This window comes from Chinchilla lanigera, unplaced genomic scaffold (genome assembly GCF_000276665.1).
Source record: "Chinchilla lanigera isolate Chin_1 unplaced genomic scaffold, ChiLan1.0 scaffold00022, whole genome shotgun sequence".
NCBI lineage: Eukaryota > Metazoa > Chordata > Mammalia > Rodentia > Chinchillidae > Chinchilla > Chinchilla lanigera.
This window is the reverse complement of record NW_004955423.1, coordinates 4,993,395-5,018,653: the sequence shown is the minus strand read 5'-3', so window position 1 is coordinate 5,018,653 and position 25,259 is coordinate 4,993,395. Positions and strand designations below refer to the sequence as shown.

Sequence of the window (25,259 nt, the reverse complement as noted above, 5' to 3'; positions counted from 1 at the left end):
TGTCAGTTTCCTGACAGCTGTCTGATTTGGAGTTTCTTCAAAGAATCAGTGTGTTAAAAGAAGTTCAGATTGGATTTCTTAAGGCCTCTATGTTTTACTATAATGAACTGAAGCTTTGTTGTTAATGCACATTTTCTCCTTTATTTCCCCCAGATTTGAAGTCTGAGTAGTCCTCTAATAAATGAAACATGAGAGTCTTCTCCACTTTTTTCATGATACGATGAGTTCTGGGGTCCATTCAGGACAACTGGAAAGAATTGCCATGTTTGACATACATCATGTGGAAAGTGAAAGTATGGCAAGCTCTTAGTTTCTGGGAAATACCCTGGGTGTCAACAAAATCACGAGTTGGGAGGAGGAATGTACATTCTCTTTGTTTTAGGAAACTGGAAATTTTTCTGGGAACTTTTTTCTGTTTAACACTGAACATGAGGAAGCTGCATTTCCTCCTTCTCATGTTAACTTAATTTGCAGTCTATGGGATTATTATATTGCTCTAATTCACATTTGCACGTCAGATTCATTCACAATTTAGAATATATATGTTTGGAGATTTCAAAGATTGTACAAAAGATTACCATCCCAAGGAGAGATAGACTATGAGTTTCAGGTATGGAATGCTTTAATGACAGAGAGCTTTTCACATAAAAAACTCTATGCAGGTACTCCAGAGAGTGCAGCTGCTGGGACTTTCATTTCGCAGTGAGCAGTGTTTTGGTGACTTTACCCTCTTTGCTAAGACAAAATACCCAACGCCCAAAATTAAGGAAGGAAAGGTTTATTTAGCTCAGTTTGTGGAGGTTTCAGTCCATACTTGGCTGGCTCCAAGGCAGGGTGGCACATGGCAGAGGGCAACAGTTCATGGTGGCAGAAAACCACAAAAGCAGCGATAGCAAAAGGGAGGAATAGTGGCAAGCAGCCTCTTTGCCTCCCTTACATTGTATGCAAACTATCTGGCCCAAGGCGGGTGCAGCACTCACATCTATAATTACAACATTGGGTAATGAATTAATTATAAACTCTAGAAGCCTGCACCTATGACTTTGAGGGGACATTCAGACACAAACCATAACTGCAAGATTCACAGAGTCCCATCTAGAAGGGAGGCAAGATCTGCATATTAGAAGCACAAATCAGTACAAGTGTAGGTGTGTGTGTGTGTGTGTGTGTGTGTGTGTGTAGAACAGAGGCACAGAATACACAGCACCATGCTAGTGCTCAGTGTGTACATATTCACATATACAGTCCTTGCCCTCGCAGGACTTTCTCCAGTGGATGAGACTGACCTGCACCCTGGTAATTGAAAGCAAAGTCTTGGAGAAGAGAGGTAGGGAGGAGTGCAGGACACTGAAATGCAGTTAAGATTGCAAATGGGAATGTTCAAAACTTTTACCAGTGGGAAATTTAGTTTGATGTCCATTGTAAAATGCAGTTAATGTATTATAATGTGGTCCAATGATTTTTCTTCTTTATATTTAAATTTGGTTTTGACTATCTGTTGTTTTCCTCTTAGTCTACTAAGCTCAGAACAATGGTGTAAACATCTATCACTAATATATATTTTTTAAAATATAGTGAGCTGATTTTCAGTACATTGTATTGACTCTTCTGACTCACACCATCATACAGATGTTATTTTAATTCTTTTCTGTACCTATTCATTGACTGTTCCTTAATCCTCTACTCCTTATTCCTTTTTCCTTGTTTTTAAAAATTTCTTGTTTTATTTATATCATTGTGGTGGCTAAATTTAAGGGCCAAGTTGACTGTATCAAGGGATAGCTAAAGAAATGATAAAGTTTTGTGATTGGGTGTGTCTTTGAGTTTCATCCAAACAGCCTGGTATTTGAGTCAGTGATCTGAGAAGAAAGATGCACTCCCTACTGGTTGAGGTCCTACACAGAGCAAGAATGCAGGAGAATCCAGGGGTCACACCTGGAGTCAGATTGTAATCTGCCCCCACCTTTGGACACCATAAATTCAGGTCTCAGGACTTTGGACTTTGGTAGAGCCAACTCCTAGCATCCTAAGATCTGTACCTTGCTGAAGGCCTCTTATGAGACTTCTCAGCTTCCATAAGTTTGGGTATCGTATCACTTAATAAATCTCCTGTCGTAAATCTCTCTCTGAACACTATCATTTCTGCTGTAATAGAGAGCCCTGACTGATACACTCATATAACTGAATCATATAGTACTTCTCTGTCTGGGTCTGCCTTATTTCACTTGTTATAAAGTAGTCAAGATTCTTCCATTGCTGGCAAGCGCAAGGTCCTGAGTTCGATTCCCTGGTACCAAAGAGGAAAAAAAAAAGAAAGAAAAAAAAAAGAAGGAAAGAAACCAGTGTTAGGAAAATAATTATCTAAAACAAAAAAAGATTCTTTCACTGTATTGCTGAGATTTGTATTTCTAAAATAAAGTGCCTAAGCTAATGAACTTATAAAGAGCTAAGGTGTATTTAGCTCACAATTTGGAGGTTCATATTCAAGAGGTATGCCCCCTCTGTTTGGGCATCTGGCCAGGGTGGCACATCTTGGCAGGTGTGCTGTCAGAGTAAGCACTCATGCTTGGAGCCACGAAATAGAACGAGTAGATTGGTGGGGTCCCCGAGTCCCTTCTGCAGTCACTCCCCTGATAACCTATGGATATCTCCAATGCCCACTTCCTAAGGGTCCCCACCACCTTCCACTGGTTCACCTTGAGAACCAGGTCTTAATATATGGACCTTTGGAGACCATCATGCAAACCACAGTATACACGATGTAGCCTGCCATAGTATAATCTAGTTCTTGAGGCTGAATAATAGCCCCTCATATGCACATAGTGTATTTTGTCTATTCTTCATTGGTTGATGGATATTGGTTTCTTGAGTCTCTTGTCTACTGTGATAAATACATTAATGAACTTTGGGTGCAAGTATCTCTTTCCACCCCTTTTTATTTCTTTTGGGTAAATTTGCAGAAGATTGCTAGATCATGGCAATTCTATTTTTCAAATCATCTCTACCGTTTTCTATAAATTTTCTGTTTCTACCTATGATAGGAAGAGCTTTTAGCTTCTCCCTACCCTTTGTAGTGCTAGTTCTTCTCTGTTGTTCTAAAAGTGACTCAACAAATGGGTATTATGTGATATTTCCTTATGATTTTTCTATGTCTCATGCCAAGAAGTATTGTTTTACTTATTTTTCTCATTGTTGAGACAAAATGTCCAAACCCAAAGTTAGAGGAGGAAGGGTATATTTTGGTTCACAGCTTGTAAAGTTTTCAGTCCATAGTTGGCTGGGTCCAAGGCAGGTTAGCATGGCAGAAGGGCATCACAGAGGAGAAACAGTCCATGGCATGGAAGGGCAGCCAGAAGGTGGTGATGCAGTGAAGTAGCAGCAGCAATAGCTTGCCTCTCCCTTGTATCCCTTCCAGTATACCTGCCCCTTGGGTGGTGCCATCTGTAGTGAACCTCATTGGTCTCTCATTGTACTGCAGGGAGGAATAGTGGTGGTTATGAGGAAAATAAAAACAAGAGATAAGAGCTGCGGTCAGTTGGAGGTGATCACTTACCTGATAAGCAAAAAGACCCTGTATCCACAGTAGGGGCATTTAGTTATACTCTTGCAAAGCTAGTAATGTGAGAGGCAATGCTGCCTAGCAACTAATGACTGTATTGTCCAGGGAGAATGCTTTTCTTCGGATTGAGGTAGCTTGACTGCTTGAGGCAGTCTGGCTCTCTCCTACCCTCACACATATGGCCAATTTTCAGCTCCAGCCATTCCCACCCATCAGCAACCCATAGCATTTTCCACACCCATAGCTATGCCAAACCAATCAGTGGACTAATTCGTAATCGCACACTCTTAATACCAGCATCACACACCATAGATCCAGCCACCTCTAAAAAGACCAACTTATGACTGCATCAAGCTTTAAGGGAACATCAAGACAGAAGTCACAACATGTACTAAGTAGTTTTTCAGGTGCTTATTAAGTATTTGTATATGTCCATACAAATTTTTACCCACATTTACTTGTTTGTTGTTGAATTATAGCAATCATCTATATATTCTGAATACTATTCCTCTTATTCTATATAACTTATAAATATTTTGTCACATTCCATAGGCATTCTTTTCACTATATTGATTATTTTTTTTTTACCTTATGGAGAAAAATGCACAATGAAAATGATACAGAATTTCAAAACAAATGATAGAAAATTAACAGTGGAAATTATATTGCATATTGTTATCTTCCAAGTAGTTGTTCAGATTACAAGATATAGGAATGCAAAATACAATGGAGTACTACTCAGCTATAAAGAAAGATAAACTTGAGGTTTTCATAGGTGAATGGATGTAATGAGAGACCATACTCAGAAGTGAAATAAAACAGACTTGCATGTGTAACCATCATGTTGTCTCCTTAGCATAAGAACCTGAAAGAGTAAATAAGATCCAAAAGGTATAATAAATATTGTGAAAGGGGCAGAAGCTGCTCAAAATGATTAATTATTTCCTTTCAATTGTGAAAGTTTAAAAATTTTGCATGTATATACAAATATATGCTCAAAATATATAGTGAATGTTTAATTTAAAAATTACAGTAAGAGACATATTGCTGTTAATCTTCCTCAAAATATTTCCCCTTGTTTGAACACACTTATCCTATCATGCTTGCCACTTTTTTTGGTGCCAGAAATCAAACTCAGGGCCTCGCACTTGCCAAGCAGGTTCTGTGCCACTGAGCTACATCTACAGCCCATCTTGCCACTTTCTAAAGGGGTCTGGGAGTCCTCTTTTGTGTCTTTAAGAGGTATGATCAGAAGTACAGTAAATGCTGCTACCATGCACCATCCTAGAAAAAGGTAGGCTTGGAACAATAATGTGGTATGTCCTCATCCTCCAGATCTGGTGCTGTGCAAATTCTGATTTTTCTCCAAAGTCAAAACAAACATGAAAAACAAAGTTTGTTTTTTTGTTTTTTTGGGTTTTTTTGGTTTTTTTTTTTTTTTTTTGGATTCAGGTGATTGAGGCAACCGTGACAGGCTAAGTAAAGATATTTAAGAAGTAGGATTTCCAGAACTGCTCCAGAAAGAGGTAAGAATGATGGGACAAATGTGTTTGAAACTAGGGCCTGGAGAGTGAAAGTCAGAGACTCTCAGGTGTCTGTCTCCTGGAGCAAGAGCAGACTGTTCCCCACCACTACACACCAAACTCCAGGTGTTCAGGTCTCTGGATTTGGGTGGAGGAAACTCTGGCATTCTAAGATCTATAGTTTAACTTTTTAAAAACCTTTTCCTTTTTACTTTAGTATAGTAAAACTGGCATGAGAGATCCCCACCTCAGGTAAAAGACAATTTAAGAAATTTTAGTCCAGGTGTTTCTATTCTATTTGGAAATTTTTTTTTTACTTCTCTCTCAACTTGTACTCAACTTGCCTCTGTAACATAGCAGTTATTAGAGAATCCTGAGATAGATATTTCTTAGAAAAAATTAGACCAGCTGTGCATGGTGGTGCACACCTGTAATCCCAGCCCTCCAGAAGCAGGAGGATCACTGTGAGTTTGAGGCCCACCTGAACTGCATAGTAAAATCCTGGCTCAAAAAAATTAGACCAAAAATCCTGCTTTGGTATCTTCTAGAGATTTAGATGATTTGTAGAGTGAAACATGTATGCGTAAAGTTCCTTTAACTTTATCTTTTCTTCATTTTTTGTGTTTTTTTTCTGTTATATGTAAATTTGGAGGCATTACTCAAAAAAATGAGAATTATGTTTTATATTCACCATAACTTTATAAACATGTGGCATATGATTTTCATGGTGGTGGTTACTTATAATTTTGTCAGCATTGGTACTACAAGGAGACTAGTATGCTATTTATACTTTCCATTGAGCTGAAGGAAATTACCTCAGTACACACTCATGAGGTCCACTGACCTTCATGACTCCTGGAAGGATTGGCTGCAGAGTGGCAGAAGATGTAGGAATAGCATTCTTCCACTTATACAAACTTAGGATGCAGCTCATCATCACGTAGCTCCTTAGGTTGGGAAACCTGCTTCTTGTCAGCAGGTGACTCAAAGATAAAGGATTTCTCTCTTGGGAAGAAGTTCGTTATACACAGATGGGTCAAATTGAAATGGTGAATTCTCTCATTGCTCCCTGGTGTAGCAAAAATAGTATTTTCTAGTATAGAATACACTGGAATAGTTCCTGAGACTGGGCATTAGATTGTGCATTCTAGAAGGAGGAAGTATCACATTATTTTTGAAATCCTATGTTGTAGAATAATAGATACACTCAGAGTGGAGCTGGTTATTCTTTGTGAGATAGAGTTAGTACCGGAAAGGATTTACTCTGAAGCTTTCTTAAGTGTAACTGCTAGGAAGATTTAAAAAATGAAAACTCTTCATTTCTTTTTTTTTTTTTTTTTTTTGGTTTTTCTCCTGTACCGGGAACCGAACTCACGACCTTGCGCTTGCCAGGCAGGCGCTTTTGCCGCTGAGCTAAATCCCCAGCCCCAAAACTCTTCATTTCAATTGGAATTAACTGTAAGCTGGTTGGCCTGGAAGACTACCACCAGGCTGCACAAATACTTACAAAGCATTTACGTGACTTCAACCAGTTCACACTTCAGGGAAAATGACACTCTCTCATAGACAAGTTTAATTCTAATAACAAAGAACATGTATTTGTGTAAAATATTTTCACCACACTTACATTTCATAGTGTATTAGATACCTTGAGGTGAGGAAGCAAAAATAAGTGTGGTAAGACATAAAATGCCATTGATATCCACCTGTGGCAGGCTGTGTGCTAGATCCTGTACTAGTACTCTGAGTTATCTTTTGTGTGTGCTTTGTTCTATAGGTGGTATTCTCTGCACTCTCCAGTTTTAACATGCTCAATACAGTTTTAATATGCTCAATATAGCTTTAACAGCAGTTTGTCAGACGTCGAATTAAGATTTCTTGAAGTGATCAGGGAGTGTATGAAAAGTTTAGGTTAAGTTCCTTAATGCCTTTACGATTTGCAAAAATGATGTGATATTTTCTGCTAAGATGTTTCCTCTTCTCTTTTGCTATGTTGGAAGTCTGCGTAGGCCTCCAAGAAATGAAAAGTGCCAAGTCTTCACTTTTATTCATGAGTGGAGGGGTTCAGTTCAGGGCAATTTGAAAGCATCTTCATGTGGGACAAAGGCTAGCTGGAAAGAGGAAGTGTGGCAAGCTGTTTCTGGGAAATGGGCTGGATTGTAAAAAAAACAGAACCTTTCCTAATGCCACGGGGTAGCAAGAGAATTGTGGGTTCTGCTTGTATGCTGAGCAAATGAAAACTTCCCTGGAAATTTTTCTGTTAAATATAGGCTTTAAAGAAGATACATTTCCTCTCTTTCCCAGTCACTTATCCACAGTTTATAGAATTTGTATATTGTCCTGATATTCACTTGAAGATCAAATTAATTCACAGATATATCTATAGATATATTCACATATAGATATATCTATAGATTTACATATTTACATATAGGTATACATTTTCATATAGATATATCTATAGATATATCTGTGAATTAATTTACATCCTTTCAAAGGTTATCCCAAAAAGGACAAAACTTTCTTTTCAGTGAAGAAAAAGAAACTACTGGTATAAAAGAAACAAATTAGCATATATTTTAAAATATTTTCGAAACAACAGAATAGATAGATAATTTGTGGAATTATTGGAATTTCTTCCTACTTTCTATTTATCTTCTATTTTGTTCCCATATATAATATAATTATATATTATATATTAGTTATATAATATAATTATATATAATATATGGAAACAAAATATATATAATACACACAAATATATAAATAATATATAAAAATATATAAATAGATGGAACGTCATATATGTATGAGTTTCTCATGTAAGAGTCACCACGCAATATTTAAGATTGTTTTTTCTGAAATAAGGCCAAACATTGTTTTGAATCTTGTGATTAACACATTTCTCTCAGTGAAAATTAGGTTCACTTTGAAAAGTTTTGCCAGAATTCAGAATGTAAACTGAGTGAGGAATGTTATTTTTAGTTCATTGCTTTCATTTCAGGCCTGACTGTGCTCTGTTTAGAAAAACTCTCTTTGGTTTGTCTGTGAGACAGAGTCTTATTGTGGAGTCCTGGCTGGCTTTAAGTGTGAACCTCAGCCTCCTAAAAGCTGGGGTTACAGATGTGTGCCACCACATCTGGCTTTCAAAACTCTTTGAAATCTAATCTCATTATAAAGTTTTCTACATTTCCAGTCAAATTCCAATTTCATGATGAGTTTATATATATTTGTAAACTTCCCCTTGGCCCACCTCTTTCAGGCTAGCCTGAGACACTATATCATGTGATCACATGATAGACGTCCTTGCTCATTTGCATGGATCAGAGGCAACTGAGGACTTTGCTTGGACCTCTGGTGAACTGGAGCAGATATGTTCATTTTGTTTCCTTTTTCTGTCATGCAAATTACTCTTGAGCTTGACTTGATTTCTCATTCAAAGTAGCAGCTGTGGAAAGGGCAGAAATTGCAAATTACCTGTGCCTGACATCCCAGGGTCTGTATCTGGCCATAATTCTGGGGAATCTCAGACTTTGCTGGTGAGAGCAGCCTAGTGGTAGCCAGATACACTGAGGCCTGGGATGCACAGCTCCCTGACCATCAATTCACAGCAACAGCAGCAGCAGCAGCAAGCTGACTGGGAAGAATGTGGAACAATGCCTGCCAGGCTCTATCATTGCTGGCCTTAGCTCTGGACCACAGAACAAAGTCTTCCAGGCCAAGCAGCTTACAGTTAATTCCAATTGAAATGAAGAGTTTTCATTTTTTTAAATCTTCCTAGCAGTTACACTTAAGAAAGCTTCAGAGTAAATGCTTTGTAAGTATTTGTGCAGAAGGAAATTAAATTCCTACATCTTTTACTAGTAAAAAATAGCTATATAGTTGCAACAGTGTGGGGATATTTCTTTCTTTCTTAAAGGGACAGCCTAGTCACTGTGGCACATGTTAGCATACGGATACTTTGGCCTGGGAATCCAGCTTTCAGCAATTCTTTAAAGCGATTCTCATGTACTTCAGAGTTTCAATGTCATTCTTGAACAGGAGAAAACACATATACTTAGTTTATATGAAGCTAAATGCTCTGTGGTCTATTCAACTCTAAGAAAACAGAGATATGTGTAGCATTTTTATAGTAATAATCCACAAAGGCTTACTAAAATCATATTTTGTGTCACACGCTATGTTAAAATGTAAGGCTCTGCCATTTGTTTTAATTATTGAAACATCCTCCATATGGACTTACAACTTTGTATTATTGAAGCTCATTAATCACCCTAAAATTTTGGGTTAGGTAGGCGAATCTTCTTAAATCCACACAAGTTAACAATAGAGCTGGTATTATTGATGGAATCAGATATATCTTGCATATTTGACATATAATTATAAAATAAATATTTGTGACATTTGAATGAACATTATGTTTCTATACTCTGATTTAAACAATAAGGAGAAAGACATTTACAGAAGCCTAGAGATTGAGGATGTAAGAAAATAATAAATAGTATTCTCCTTATACACATTGGGACTTTTCTACATAGTACTCCTGTCTCTATATAAAACCTTTAAATATTTATTATCTATAAGATGCTTCTTAAGCTCCCATCCCATTGTGACTACCAGCTCTTGTTTTGTCCTTCCTTTTATTTCTTCTTAGCATCTGTTTAATACAAAATACACTCATTTCCTTTTTCAGCTGTTTTTTTTTTCTTCTCATATCCCTCTTCAGTTTGATCCTCTCTGATGGAGGCTCACCATTCTTTACCAATACTATTGTAATCACCAGAGTTCTCCATTTTGTTAGATTCCTGGATGCCTCTTTTTCACTATCTTTAGCCCTTGAGTATCATCATTCTTATATTTAATGCCCCCACAAATTTAAAACATAACTTACAAAGTAGAACATGCTTGTGGAAATAGAGAAGGCACTGTCATTTTTGCTGGAGTATTCACAGTTCAACAAAGCTTGACCTATATTCCCTCAGCTGCTCGGTGGAGCTGTGATCACTGTTTGTTGTTTCTCCTCTTCCCTCCAGGGTTCTCTCTGGGCTCCACAGTGCAATCTGAAACCAAGTGCATCCGGATGTGGTGTTTGCCCCACCTCACCAAGCCTGACTGCACCCTGGTCCTTCTGGACACTGAGGACCTGGGTGATGTGGAAAAGGTGAGGCACAGAATCTCAGGCAGCTCCTCTTCATTCTGGACTGTGTTCTTTTCTCTTCAAGACCCTTTGTGACTTGACTGCTGTGATCTGCTTAGGAAACATAAGAAACCAAACCAGAGTGAAGGAAGCAAATTTTCTTCCGCTTGAATCTCATTTCTAGATAAGATCAGATTCATGGTATTGTCAGCAAAATATTCATTTATTGATACTGGTGTGAGTAACCTCATCCAGTTTAAGGTAAACATCGAAAAACTAAGTTCTAGCTTCTAAGTTTACTAGTCCAGATATTAGCGAGCAGAATGAAAATATGGTCTCCACAGAGCCTTCAGTCCCATTGTGGAGACCACATGGTGACAGGGAAAGAAGCAGGTTGAGGAGAGAAAGATGCTGCACTGTGCAGTCCTTGGCCTCTGTCAGTTTGCAGTGGGACATGTAATTGGAACAGCTTTTTTGAGCTATCCTCTGTTGGGTGAGGGGTGCTGGGTTTTTATCCCTGGCAACGGTCAATGACTGGAGCTTGTCCTTGGAAAATCATCTCATAAGAGGGCTGACACATGTGGGATGTTTTCCATCGGCACCGCCCAGAGTTGGGCAATGGGTTTCTGAGGTGTAGAAGGCAATGTGTGCTCACATCACTCTTTCACCATGTATAATTAGGCATATGGGTACCTGGAGTGGAAGGTGGCATGGTACCAGCCCCATCTCAGTAGTAAAAAAGGGCCTCTGATCCACTTCCGATCTACAAATGAAGTATGGTTTTGGATATTGTTATCGTGAATCTCCCTAACTATCCATAGAACATTCTGGAAGTTTCTGAGAAGCCACTAAATGTACTGATTCTATACAACTTTTTCTCTGTAGTACCCAATCTGAGATGCAGTTTTGGTATGTTAGCTTCCAAACAATAGATAAATGTGATGATTTGTCTTTTCTCTCTTCCTTTATGACTTACTTGATAATAGTGTATAAATTTAAATATCAATTTCTGTCCAAAGAGGAGTTAGAAATTTTGTTTACCTTTTTCAGTTTGTTGAGATGTAACCACCAAATGAAATTTAAACTTGGGTATATGTTTGAGTGATGTTTTGATATATAATGTGAAATGACCACCAATTAAAGTATTCAAAGCTGATATAGTAGCTATTTTCTTTTTCTTTTTTGTAGTGTAAACATATAAGGTGTAGCCTTTTATAGTGTAAACATATAAGGTATCATATAAGATATTGTGTTGTTAAGTATGGTTACCAAGCTGTTCCTTAGCTCTCCAAAGTCATAGTCATTCTTTAAATATTTTAATATTAACCCCTTATCAAATACATGGTTTGAAAAAATTTTTCAGCCATCCTGTAGGTACCTTCTAACATGATTGATTTTTATCCTGGCAGAAACCCTTTTACTTGAATATTGTCCCACTTGTCCAATTTTTTCTTTGTTGCCTGTCCTTTTTGGTGTCACATCAAAGCAAATAATAAACCAGTGTCACTCCCATATGAAGAGGCATTTTCCTTTTGTTTCTTTTCATAATTTTATTGTTCAAATATATTTTCCTTCCTATAACAAATTTCATACTTCTTACCTAACACCTCCAACATATATATTTTTCTTACATATGATCTATGATCCAATAAATATGCATAAAACGAAGACACACTAATGCCCATCACTGAATACATCACAAAAACACTGGCAGCGAACTAGTGCTTCTATGTGTTCACTTATTTCATCTAATTTGTTAAAAGTACAATTTTATAAACATTATAATCTTCTTTTAATATGGAATTATTATAATGGTCAGAGCTGTTATTTGGATTCTTGTCTGGTTTTGCATTGAAATTGTAAATGAAATACTGATAGAATGAATGTCTGAATGAAATTCAGAAGAGAAGACTCCTAAAGTCCTGTGATTTTTAGTGTGACCCTAAGAATGACTCCTGGATGTTCACCCTGGCTGCGCTTTTGAGTAGCACCTTTGTCTACAACAACATGAGCACCATCAACCACTAGGCCCTGGAGCAGCTGGAGTATCCTTCCAAGACCTGAGCCAACAGGTGACGTTGGGGGTTTGGAGGAAATAGTACTGAATTATTTTGTTGTTGTTTTTTCCTTAAACAAGTCTAGTTATGTGAAAGAGCTCACAGAACTAATCAGGGCAAAGTCCTCCTCAAATTCTGATGGCGTACAAGATTCTACAGAGTTGGCGAGCTTCTTTCTCAGCTTTATCTGGACTGTACAGGATTTCATGCTGGAGCTGAAGTTGCAAGGTCAGCCCATCATGGCAGATCAGCACCTGGAGATGCCTTGAAGCTGATTCCAGGTGCCAGAGCAAAGTCTGGGTAGGAGAGTTTCTACAGGGAGGATGTGCTGATATTCTCCATCATTTATAAGATTCCATTTGTACTTCAAACAGGCTGGAGGCCTTTAGAAATGGTCTAGGTCAGAAGCTCTAAAAAACAGTAGTTTTAATTTACTTAAAAATCATAAATCATAAAGTACAGTGAAATTATTCAAAACCAAGTGGTTCTGTACAAAATTTGTATTTTAGCAACCAGATTCCAATGGTTGCTACAAGTTCCTAAAATCAGTCACTTGCATATGCTATTTTGCTGTCTGTGTCTTCTGTTTAGAACAATTGGCCACAGAGTTGTTAAATTTGCAGTTACACTCAAGAGCCATTTCTCTACGTGTGTGTATTTGTTTCACACAGTTAGACATCATGCTTTCCAAGCAGGAATAGAACTTTCTAATAGTAATATATGACTTTCTAAAAGTGACCACACAAAAATATCTATATTTTCTAGGTAAATCACAGGCAGCATTTGCATTTCCCTTTATGCCTATTAAATTTTTGCTACAATTAGTATATTAATTTAATTTACATTGATAATATACATTTCTATTAACTTCAATATATTTATTCATGCTATCATTTCAAAATGAACATTAGTGCCTGACAGATTATTTGTAAGTTATTTACAGAAGTGTTTATCCAAAGATATATTGTGAAAATGTCACTTCTGATTTACTCATTCTTTTTTTATTTTGCTTTTTTCTTTTAAAAATTAAAAAACTGACAAAATAATAATGAAGACAAGATCAAAACAACACAAACAAAGCAAAAATGATACATGACCTCAAGACAAAATGATAGAAATTTACAGTGGTTACTAAATTACATACTGTTATCTTCAACTAAGTTGCTTAGTTCATTAGATCAATCAAAGATAGTAGCAAGTAAAAAATAATAATAATTTTTAAAAAACCATTGGAAATGATGCAGAGTTTCACCATACAAAATGGTAGGAGTTCAAAAATGGTTCTTATACTGAATATTGTTTTCAGAGCAGCAAAATGGTAGGAATTCAACAATGGTTCTTATATTGAATATTGTTTTCAGATCAATCATTCTAATGATCAAATTCAAGCGTGTAAAAGTGGTCAGGAAAAAAGAAAAATTTAAGCATTGACTGTTCCTCTCAATAAACTACAGCAATCAGCAATACACCTATTCCAGCTCTCCTTATATATACATATAAATTTTGTTTTTCATTTTTAAAAAACCAACATAAAAAATACACAAACACAACAGCATAGAGAGCAACAAAAATGATACAGGATTTCAAAACATGGTGATAGGATATTAACAATGGTTGTCATATTACAGAATGTCATCTTCAGAATGGTTGCACATATAACCAGATATAGGCTTGCAAGGCTGTTCAATTACACATTAACAGTTCCTTTCAATAAACCAAGAGATATTAGTAGTACCATTATCCTAGCTATCCTCTGTGTGTGTGTGTGTGTGTGTGTGTGTGTGTGTGTGTGTGTAGATAGATAGATAGATAGATAGATAGATAGATATGTACACATATTTTTACCTCTTCCTTCTTTCTTTTTCCTTTCCTCTCCTTCATCCCAGTTGCTCCTTCCTATTTGAGCAGTTTCTTTTCCCTTTCACAGTTTCTATTGTACCTTTCAGATTTTATTTACTCTCTCAGGTTCTTATAGTAGGGAGGAAATACAATGTTCACACTTGTGAATCTGACTTATTTCACTAATGAGTATGGTCTCTAGTTGCATCCATTTACCTATAAAAGCCTCCAGTTTATCTTTCCTTATAGCTGAGTAACACTCCATTGTATAAAAATACCACATCTTTTTAAATCCATTCCTCAGTTGATGGACATTTGGGCTGTTTCCAAGATTTAGCTTTTACAAATTGTGCTGCTATAAACATAGGTGCACATATATCAGTGTGGGCTGATGTTTTCAGTTCTTCTGGAAAATTACCCAAGAGGGGATTAGCTGAGTTGAAGGGGGCCTCTAATCCTAGTTTACTGAGGAATCTCCAGACTGATTTCTACAGTGGTTGCACCAGTCTACACTCCCACCAACAGTGGAGAAGGGTTCCTTTTTCCCTACAGCCCTCCAGCATTTGTTATTTGTTGATTTCTTGATGATAGTCATTCTTTCTGGGGTGAGATAGAATCTCAGTGTTGTTTTAATTTGCATTTCTCAAATGACTAATGATGTTGAACTTTTTTTTTATTTTATTTTAAAGATAAAAGGAGGGAAACATTAACAGACATACAACATTTTACAACATATCACAAGCACAATACAGACAATACAGAGTTACAAACAAAGTGGTAGGGAATTAACAACATTTTTTCATGTATTTATTTGTCATTTGTATTTCTTCATGTGAAGAGTGTGTATTCATCTCATTTTTGTATTGGGTCTTTGAATTTTTGTGGTCTAATTTTTAAAATTTTGTATATGTTCTAGACAGGAGTCCTTTACATGCTTTATCTGAGGGACAGTTGGCTAAAATTTTTTCCCAGTTCATGGGTTTTCTTTGCACCCTGCAAATCATGAGTCTTCTTTACATATGTCTGGATAGACTAATATATGTTGAATATACTAGAAAATTAGCAGACATTACTTTTGCTTAATTATGTTACTACAGTATACATATATTTATACTCTATAATGAAGTGAGTATAATTTATAATGATCTCATTTATTGGGGTTTACAAGTTCCTTCCTCTTCAAAATTGTATGTTTTTTTTCACAAGTATGTGTAGTTTCTATATCTTTGAAAAAAATCTTCCACTTGTAATGAAATTACTGTGTAGGAAAATAGCTATAAACTATTTGCTCAGAGAAAGCCCTACATGTGAATTCTTCTTTGCAGTGAGAATAGGAAATGTTTCTAAAAGTTTAAACCAGCCTAAATGTAGTTACTAGCCTCTAAGTCCCTGAAGATCCATTGGAAGCTGCAGAATTAGAAAGAAATAAACTCTGAGGTAACTTACCTCAACATAATCTATTTTTCTATTCACTTTTGGGGGGAGTTGTTGGCTTCTTTCTATGGGACCTCTTTATTCATTTTATTAATTAAGTTTACTGGTACATTTTAGGTGTACAAAATGATCACGTTCACCATAGGGAATTTGTACCTGTACATGATACATTTTGGTTGTTTTTTTCTTATTCCCCATATCCTCTCTTCAACCCCTCTTCTTCTATTTACAAAACCTTTTTTTTTTTTTACCATTTTCCCTTCTTTTCTCCTTTTCTATAATGTTTTAATTTGAAAATTTTGTTTACCATGTACATTTTAATATATTAGATGAAACTAGATATTAAATATTTTTTCAAGTCTTTTTCTTGGAGAACAATGGAAATCTTGGAACAGGAGTGAGGATGAGACTAGAAGGTAGGTGTACTTGTGGGAGGGACAGAGACAGAGAGAGACAGAGATTGATTTTAGGAAGATAGTCTAATAATCTCAGATCCTAGTGAATTATAACTTTACTGTTTACCCCCTAAAATTTGTGGATCACGCAGGGCTGGGGCTCTGGTGGAGACTTACGTGAAGGCCATCAACAGTGGGTCTGGGCCTTGCTTGGAGAATGCAGTAACCCCTGGCCCAGCGTGAGAACTCAGCAGCTGTGCAGAAGGCAGCCGACCACTACAGTGAGCAGATGGTCTGGGCTGTGCGGCTCCCCACAGACACGCTCCAGGAGCTGCTGGACGTGCACTCAGCCTGTGAGAAGGAAGCCATTGAGGTCTTCCTTAAAGGATAGAGATGGGAAATTCCAGAAGCAGTTGGTGGTACTGAGTTTTATTTTTCTTCTGCTTTTACTATCATATGTTTGCTGTACACAATGATTACATTCCATGTGGTTTTTGCTCCTGTGTCTTATTCAATATTTTCCTTAAACTTTCCATTGAAGGGTGAAGCCCAGAGGTGGCTGCATTAAACTAATGGTTTATCTCTCATTCAAGGACAAATCATTTTGGATTCTCATTGGGAATGGAGCCTCTAAAACTACATGTTCTTCTTAAAATCTCCAATCTGAGGCATATTATGCAGCATTCTGTGGGTAACTGAAGCGTAATCAATAGAGATGTCCTCCTTGATACTGATGGTGGATTCTGATAAGTACTTAGGACTGCAGACCAGCCCAGAGCATTCTCAAATCATCCCTGAGGTGTTAGCTTTTTCAGTGCCACTCACCCATTGTTAGCAACTAAATTTCTCTTACCAGACCCTAATTCTACACAGATGTTCATCCCATATTGCTCTTAGTTGTACTGTATATTGTATCCTTCAAGATAGATCTGTTGGCCGGGGATATAGCTCAGCAGCACAAGCACCTGCCTGGCAAGTCAAGGTCCTGAGTTTCATTCCTGGTACCAAAACAAACAAACAAAAAAAGATAGCACTAGTGATATAATACCTTAGAAGTGGGGTCAAGCTACAGACCATACTCATAAGTGCAGTAAATGAGACTTGCATGTGTAAACATTGTATTTTCTCCCTAGTACAAGCAACTGAAAGAGTAAACAGAATCTGAAGCCGGGTGTGGTGGCGCACACCTGTAATCACAGCACTCTGGAGGTTGAAGCAGGAAGATCGTTGTGAGTTCAAGGCCAGCCTGGGCTACAAAGTGAGCTCAAGGCCAACCTAAACTGCATAGCGAGACCTTGTCTCAAAAAGAAAAAAAAAAAAAAAAAAAAACCTGAAAAGTACAAAAGATATTGTGAAAGGGAAAGAAGCTGCTCAAAAGGAAACCCAACTGGGGTAGGGAAAGGAGAAAAGAAAGGAAAAAGGAAGGGAAAATATATTATACTAAGATAACTACAATAATTGTACTACTAATTTCTATTGGCTTACTGAAAGGAATAGTTAATGCTTAATTTGTTTTTTGTTTTTTTTTCACTAATTTTGCATGCTTATATCTGGAAATCTGAACAACTACTTTAAAGGTAACAATAATCAATACAACAACTGTTGATTTCCTATCATTTTGTTTTGAAATTCTGTATTATCTTTAATATTTTAAAATATTTGTACTCTTTAAAATAAAACTGTGTCATTTACACATAAAATATACTGATAGTGAATGTAAACATTATGTATCATAAACATGAACTGAAAACAATAATAAGAACAGTAATAATGAAAATGAGGAAATGGGATCTATAGCCAGAGAGAGGGATGTGGGTAGGGAGGGGAGAGGGAGTGAAAAAGATTCAAGGTGTGCTATGTACTGGACTTACTCTCTAAGATGAACGTAAACTTCATGAGCTGCAAACAAGTGCTAGTAAAATAGAATTAAAGAAAGAAACCATAGAGATGGTAGCACATGGTCCCTTCATTTCACAGATGAGGACCTTGAGGCCCAGGAAGGTTCAGAAATTTCTCATAGACTTCCAGAGAGTTTTAAGGGTTTTCAATAAGTCAAGTTTATGAATCTTCATTCATCACACATCTGACTTAAACAGAATATTTTCTTATGAGAAACAGGTTGATGCTCCTGCGAGGTTCTCTTGAACTTTACTTCTCTCTGAGAGATCCTTCTGGTGATATCTCTGTACATATGTCTCACAGAAAACAATACAGGAAGTGAAGGAGGATTTCCTGCTGAAGAATGAAGAGGAATCTGATCAATACTGCCAGGAAAAACTGAATTTGCTTTCAAAAGACTTAAAGCAAAGCGTATCAGCAGGCAGATTCTGTGTTCCTGAAGGGCACCAGCTATACATGGAGATGAGGAAAAAGATTGAAGAGGACTATTGCCAAGTGCCTAGGAAGGGGGTCAAGATGAGCAGCAGTTTAGCCTGGGAAAGTCTAGAGAATAACATCAAGGGGTTTCCAGAACCAGCTGTGAGCAACAAGAAAACAGATTAGCATGATATCTTCTCATTCTTTCCCCCAGGGCTGGGGATCAAAACCAGGGCTTCCTGTGTGTGCTCTGACAGTGGGCCCTACCCTGGAAATTACTTTAGTCTTTAATGCTGCCTTTCTGCTATATATTCCTGAAAGTAGAAAATTTCATTCCCAAACAAACAGTAAGGAGTGTGAAAAATCAGGAATGATAGAAAAAAATTATCCATTTCTTCATCAAACAAGATGACTGCATATGCTAAGTGCTGGTGACTTACAAGGTTCACTCAGTCTTTGCTGTCCAGTGTGATGATTTGCATATTGAGTGACATTACTTGTCAGCCAATGAGAATGTGCTACAGAGGTGGTGTTAATGAACATCATGAAACTGTTATTGCTCACCTACTTAAAGATAAACTCTTTCCTAGACATTTCAATCTAGCTTGAAGTGATATCATCTTTTATTGTAAACATTTTAACTTTGGAACTGAGAGGCCCTGGCATATATAAAAATTTTTCCTAAAAATAAAGCTAGTAGGAGGAAGAAAGAGGTACAGTTTATATCCTTGGAAGAAAAGTGCATAAAAGCACAAGAGGTGGCATCCCGCACAACTGTACATAATTCAGACTGTCCAGAACCTAGATCTGGTGGCAGGAAGGAGCCCTAGGAGGATACAGGGAGGGAGATGTGAAGCAGGAGGTATGGAAGATCCCTGGTGACACTCAGGATCTCGATCCCTTTTTAGAGAGCCACTAGAAATTCAACCATGAAGCACAACGATGTGCATATATTTGTTTTGCAGAACCATTCTCCCAAAGGTAAGTTATTTGCTCTTTCTTTGTTTCACAGGCAGGAGAGATGCTCCAAAGGTTCCTGCAGTCACAGGCAGCAAGAAGAATCTATCCTGCAGTCAGATAAAGCTCTCACTGACAGGGTGAGGGTCATGGCAGGTAAATGCGCAAGGCACAGGCAGCTCTCAGGTATGCATACATTCACTCAGTGATTCTGACAGACCCAACAGGAAACCTTCCCCAGTGTAGCACCTTTCCTTCTGTGGAAGGTGCATGCTGATGAATGTGAATAGTAGAAGGGAGCTGTTGGGGCTGGGGATTTAGCTCAGCAGCACAGCGCCTGCCTGGCAAGCGCAAGGTCCTGAGTTCGATTACCGGTACCGGAGAAAAAAAACAAAAAAACAAACAAACAAAAAAACAAACAAGTAGAAGGGAGCTGTAGTTTTAAGTCATCTATGGGGCAGCACATTTCCATTGTGTTCTGAAACATGTTCTCAATAGCGTGGACCTGTGTGAATTCTGTGACTCACCTATGCTACCTTTCAGATGCTTTTGTCTCTGAGCTCAGGAAAACAAATTAATTTTCACTTGTCTTTATTCCATTTTGAAATTTCCCTGGCACAGTGGAGAAGGCCAGGAAGGAGGCAGCTGAGAAAGAACGGGAAATTTCAACAGTGAAAGTATAGGAGGAACAGCAAATCAAAGCAGCTCTCCAGAGGACCCTAAAGAAAAACATGGAACAATTGGAAAAAAAGCTCAGGTTTCAGAGAGAAAACCTCATCAGGGAGCAGAAAATGATGTTTAAGCCACAAAGGAAGGTGAGTATGCCTTGGCTCAGTAGTGTCTTATGTCCCTGGTACCCTTGAAGGATGATAAAGGTGATATTCAGGTCATGGAAGGAGGGACCATCACCATTTGATGTCTGTAATTTGATAAAGCTCTGAATCTTTGGCTGTTTTTGTTTTAAAGATGACCCGTCTGAATTTGTTCCATATGTAGAATCTGGAAAATTAACATCATCATTGCTTCTACTGCTCCTCTCATTAATCACTTAGAGAATATGAATAGCATTTATGTTGCTGTTTTGGGAGTTTATAAAATGATCTCATGGGGGCCTGATTAACCACATTTTCCAACCATCTTTAGCCAATATCAGTAGCAATTGTAAAGATTAACAAGACCAATATTGTCAGGATCTCTACTATCATCCAAAGACCCAAAGATCCAAATAAATAGATCTGTGTTGCCATAAAACTATCAGAAATGTTCAGACTTAAAAGCACAGTGTGCTGACAGCTTCTGTCAATAAATGCACTGGTTATTTGCAGATATCTTATTAACTTTCACATCTGTGGGACAAACACCCAATACCCACAACCTATAGGAGAAGAGCTTTATTTTGCCTGATGTTTTCAGTCCATAGTTGGCCAGCTCCAAGGTAGAAATAGCATGGTACAGAGGCACGGTGAAGGGAAACGTACTCAGCCCACGGCAGTCAGGAAGGGGAATAACCATGACCCATCTCTGACCAGGCCCCACCTCCTTCACAGCATATTCAGCTACTGAACACAGTGGATGAATCTGCTGATGAGTGTAGTACCCTAATGAGAGACTCTCCTTCCACACATATGAGCATTTGGGGGATATTTTATGTAAACCACAATACCCCACATGGATAGCCTGCAGGTGTTAGCTTATACATCAGAGGAATTCTGTCCTTGTCCATGTGGAAGTCATATAACAAACTTCTAGATCAGCTAGCAAGTTTCACCATCACCATAATATTACCATGCTACTTAAGAGGGACTGAGAATCCCTTCTGGCAAGAACACAATTTGTTCTCACACTTCAGCACAGCAGGACTGAATGTTGAATGAACAGTAATTAAACTATGTTTTCTCACAATTTGTGATCCAGTTCAGATAATACTATTTGTTGCTTACTTATTTTGTGATTATTGCAAATTATTTGTACCTGTAATATAAAATTCAGTTTGAGAAAGTTTTTAAAGGAAAAATCACTCTTAAAATAACATTATTATAAAAATTTTACTTCCCTCTACCTTTTTATTCATTTATTTTAGATTCAAATGGATTTGCTTGAAGAAGGATTCAAGATACAGTCTGAGGCAATGAATGAAGAGTTAAAGCACTTAAAGATAGAATGAAACCCACAGAAATATGTAATGAACTCTTTATTCCACTAGTGTTGAATATGATAGGTGAAGGGATAAATACTGGAGTGGGTGGTCCTGGTAAATTATTTGATAATACTGTTAAATCCTTTGGCTCACTTTTTAAGTAATTTTGCTCTTCTTTTAAGAAAATTATAAATCATGGATGCATATGTTGGCCTGTTCCTGATCACATGTTGTTCATTTTCATTCAGCAAAATTTTAAATATAAAAGTTGCTTATTGGAATGTATCTGTGTCTGGACCGTGCTAAAACAAATGCCTGTACCTTTTAACAGATAATATTCATTTTTAGGCAACACACACTTGCAACAATATATATACAAGATGAAGTCCATTGAGATAATGCTTCCCATTTCAAAAATTAGAAATTAAGGGCTGGGGATTTAGCTCAGCGGCAAAAGCGCCTGCCTGGCAAGCGCAAGGTCGTGAGTTTGGTTCCCGGTACCGGAGAAAAACAAACAAACAAAAAAAACCAAAAATTAGAAATTACTTGAATGTCATCTACATAAATTCATAATATACATTTTATTATTTGCTGATATTGGAATGCAGGAACTGAAATGAGAGTGGATCTCTATTTTGCTGAGTATAGAATGATTGTGGGGATATTGAAAATTTAAAATAAAAAATGAAGTAAAAATGTTCCAAAGAGTATATATATAGCTGCATCAATATTATACATGACATTATTATTTGCAAATACATATGTACAAGTAAAATATCTTTTAAAAGTTTAAAAGTTAAAAGACCCATGCTTGGGTCTTTTCAGGGAAAAAGTGTAGGAATCAGCAGTGGAAATGACATGTAACTTTCATTACATACTCTGTTTTTTTAATTTCTTAAGAAATCTTGTATTACAAAATTTGGAAATGCAGTACAGAATTTGAACTACAATACTAGTAATGACAACAGTGAAATTGAAATTGGCTAGTAGATGATGACATTTCTCATTCTTTCTAGATGACCCCTGCCAGCTCAGTGAGGGATCTAAGACTAAGATCTGAGAGCAAGAAAGCATAAAATTTGCATCCTAATCCTAGGTTTCTGAAAAGTCTCCACCCTGATTTCCACAGTGGTTATACCAGTCTACAACCCCACCAACAGTGAGGAAAGGTTCCTTTCCCTGCATAGCTGTTCCAGCATTTATTTTTGGTTGATTTCTTTGTAGTAACCATTCTTTCTGGAGTGAGATTGAATCTCAGTGTTGCTTAATTTGCATCTTTTGAATGCCCAATGATGTTGAACATTTTGCCTATATTGATTTGCTGTTTGTATTTCATCATCTGAGAGGTATATATTCTTCACAGGTGTCCATTTTTTGATACTGTGAAATGTCAAGAAATTATTCAAATGAAAGAGGAATTAGGGTGGGAGCAAGGGAAAGGAAGGAAGGGAAAAGGAATAAACATACAAAATAGTTATACTGTTAGCTTCTCTTAGTTCATTAAAGATTTGTGCTAACATCATTTGGAGTTTTTTTATGTCTATATCTTGTATTCTGAGTAACTACTTTGAAGATAACAATACACAGTGTATTAATTATTGTTATTTTGCTATTATTTTGTTTTGAAATTTTGAGGGTTTTTTTCATAAAATTAAAAAATTGCATCTTACTTCTGACTTCCTTTTGGCCTTATTTGTGATTTCCTACATTATTTCAAAATAGAATTACAAATTTTCCTTAACTTTTGGAATCTCAATAAGTATAGGTTCTCCTTTTTGTCTCTGAATTATAGATTTAAACTGTTAGAAACATAATTACCACATATGAAGAATACACACTGGTGAGAAATATCTTGCCATCATTGAAATTTCATTATTTGTCTATCTATGGTATCCAGGGCAGAGGGGCCAAGGTGACTTTTCAAAGCTAGGCCTACTGATTGGAGGTGATAGAGCCTGTCATACGGAGGCCAGGTCTTGCCAGGTAATAATTGGACTTGAAGCATATAGGGTTACAGTAACGAGCTGTACTGTTGAGGCCACAGTCTGTACCTTCTGTCCAAGGACAGTTCAGAAGATTGATGTCAAAAGAAATGAAGAGAAAAGCATCAAATGAAATCAAGGATGCTTTTCAGGAGGTTGAGAGATAGCCTCAATAGTACTTCCTAATTCATACCCTTGGTCTGAGAGAAGTTTAGACCGCACACCCAGCACGTGTTGAGGGTGGTATTTTCCCAGAATTAGGAACCTTGTAACCCTAGGACAACGATAACTGATAGTGGTTTCCCAGTTCTCCTCTTAAAACACCTGTGAACACTTACTAAGCACCTGTGCTTTGGTTAAATAGGAACGCTCTATTATTACTCCATTGAGTAAATACAGAGGTCTCAAATGGAATTTCTGAAATCAAAGGAAAACAAAGGTCCAAGAAAGTAGTACATATGTGAAACAGTACAAAAATACTGACTGTATGAATCTATTGTAACCAGGTACTTTGATTACAAAGGAGAAGATAGAATCAACAAAACAACTGAGCTCTATTAGGATGGGCAAAGGGAAGAATGATACTGTAGAGCAGCTATCTGTGTCTTCAGTAACTATCAGAAACAAGTGGGACAGAAGTTAGGATTCTACTAAGCAGTGAGCACCACAGCCCAAAATAGTCAGAGAGCTTTAAACTAGAGTCTGCTGAGTCAGCACCCTTCAAGGATCACTCCAAAGAAATCTTCCAGATGTGCTGCAGCTGTCATTGACTTCGCCAGAGCATGACCAGAGTATGCTCAGGCAAACCACTGGCTCAAGGGCCCATTGGCACATATAGATATAATATGACCAATGCATAAATAGGACCCTAAATGGTAAGTGGACTCTTATAAGGTAGATATCTTATTACTTGTACAACAGCTCCCTTCTAAAGCCTTTAAAAACCTGTACACAAAAGACCTACATGGGTATCTTTCTTGTGATCTCTTCCTGGCTAGTGGGAGTTCTGTTTCCCTCCTTTACATATTTTAAATAAACTTGCTTGCATCGTATGTCCTCCACTACAGTTCCATTCTTCATCACATTGGCTCATTCAACTGTAACATCTAGTGAGCCAGCCAGAAGGACATTACCAAACCTTGGGAGAGCTCTTGAGACAAGAGCTTAGGGACCTTACTGCACAGCAGTCCAGAGATCTCACCAAACATCAGAGGCATCAGCAAGCCAGAGACCTCACCAGACACTGGAGGCATCACTAGCCCTAAGACATTGAGAGTCCTCAGCAGAAGAGAGTAACCAGACAATCCGGCCAAAAAGCGAGTAACACACTCTTTCCTCTGGTTTCCTTTATACAAGTGACAAAGATGCCTGTTGAGGGTTCAGGATAAACACTGACCTAACCACGTGGAAATGACTAGATTTTGGGGAAAAGTTTTCCGTTCTTCTGAGGGACAGGAGAAGGCTACCTGTTATATGGATTTGAAACTTATTGTTGACCCCCACAATGTGGAAAATCTGTCTTGAAGACTGTGGCACAGGGTTCAGTGGGGTTTGGTGCAAACTTTGTTGAGCAGTCATGGTAGGAAAGTGCTTTGGCATAGCTGCCCACGGAATGGGACCAGGAGCCCTGGAGCTGCCCTGTTGAAGTGTTACATTTCTTCATGTAATACTTGGTAACTGCCCTAGACTTGGGCAGCTATTTTTTTAGCATCAAGTGTGTTTACCCTTACCTGTGGGTCATGGACTCTTGTGAGTGCTACATTTCCATAGGCTTTACTAATTTTCCTTCTCCTTTTCTGATTCTCTCTCCCTCCTCAGGATTTCGGGTATCAGAGAGTGTTCCACTTGTTTAGTTGTTGATTCTAAACAACTCAGAAAAACACATATAACAGGTACAGTGTCTTCCTGCATGAAAAAAGAGAA

General features: G+C 37.5%; 1 pseudogene; it reads left to right on the top strand.

Moving 5' to 3' along the window:
* The first annotated feature begins 220 nt into the window (after nt 1–220).
* Nucleotides 221–24,860, top strand: LOC102022509 (annotated as a pseudogene).
* The last annotated feature ends 399 nt before the right edge of the window (nt 24,861–25,259 follow it).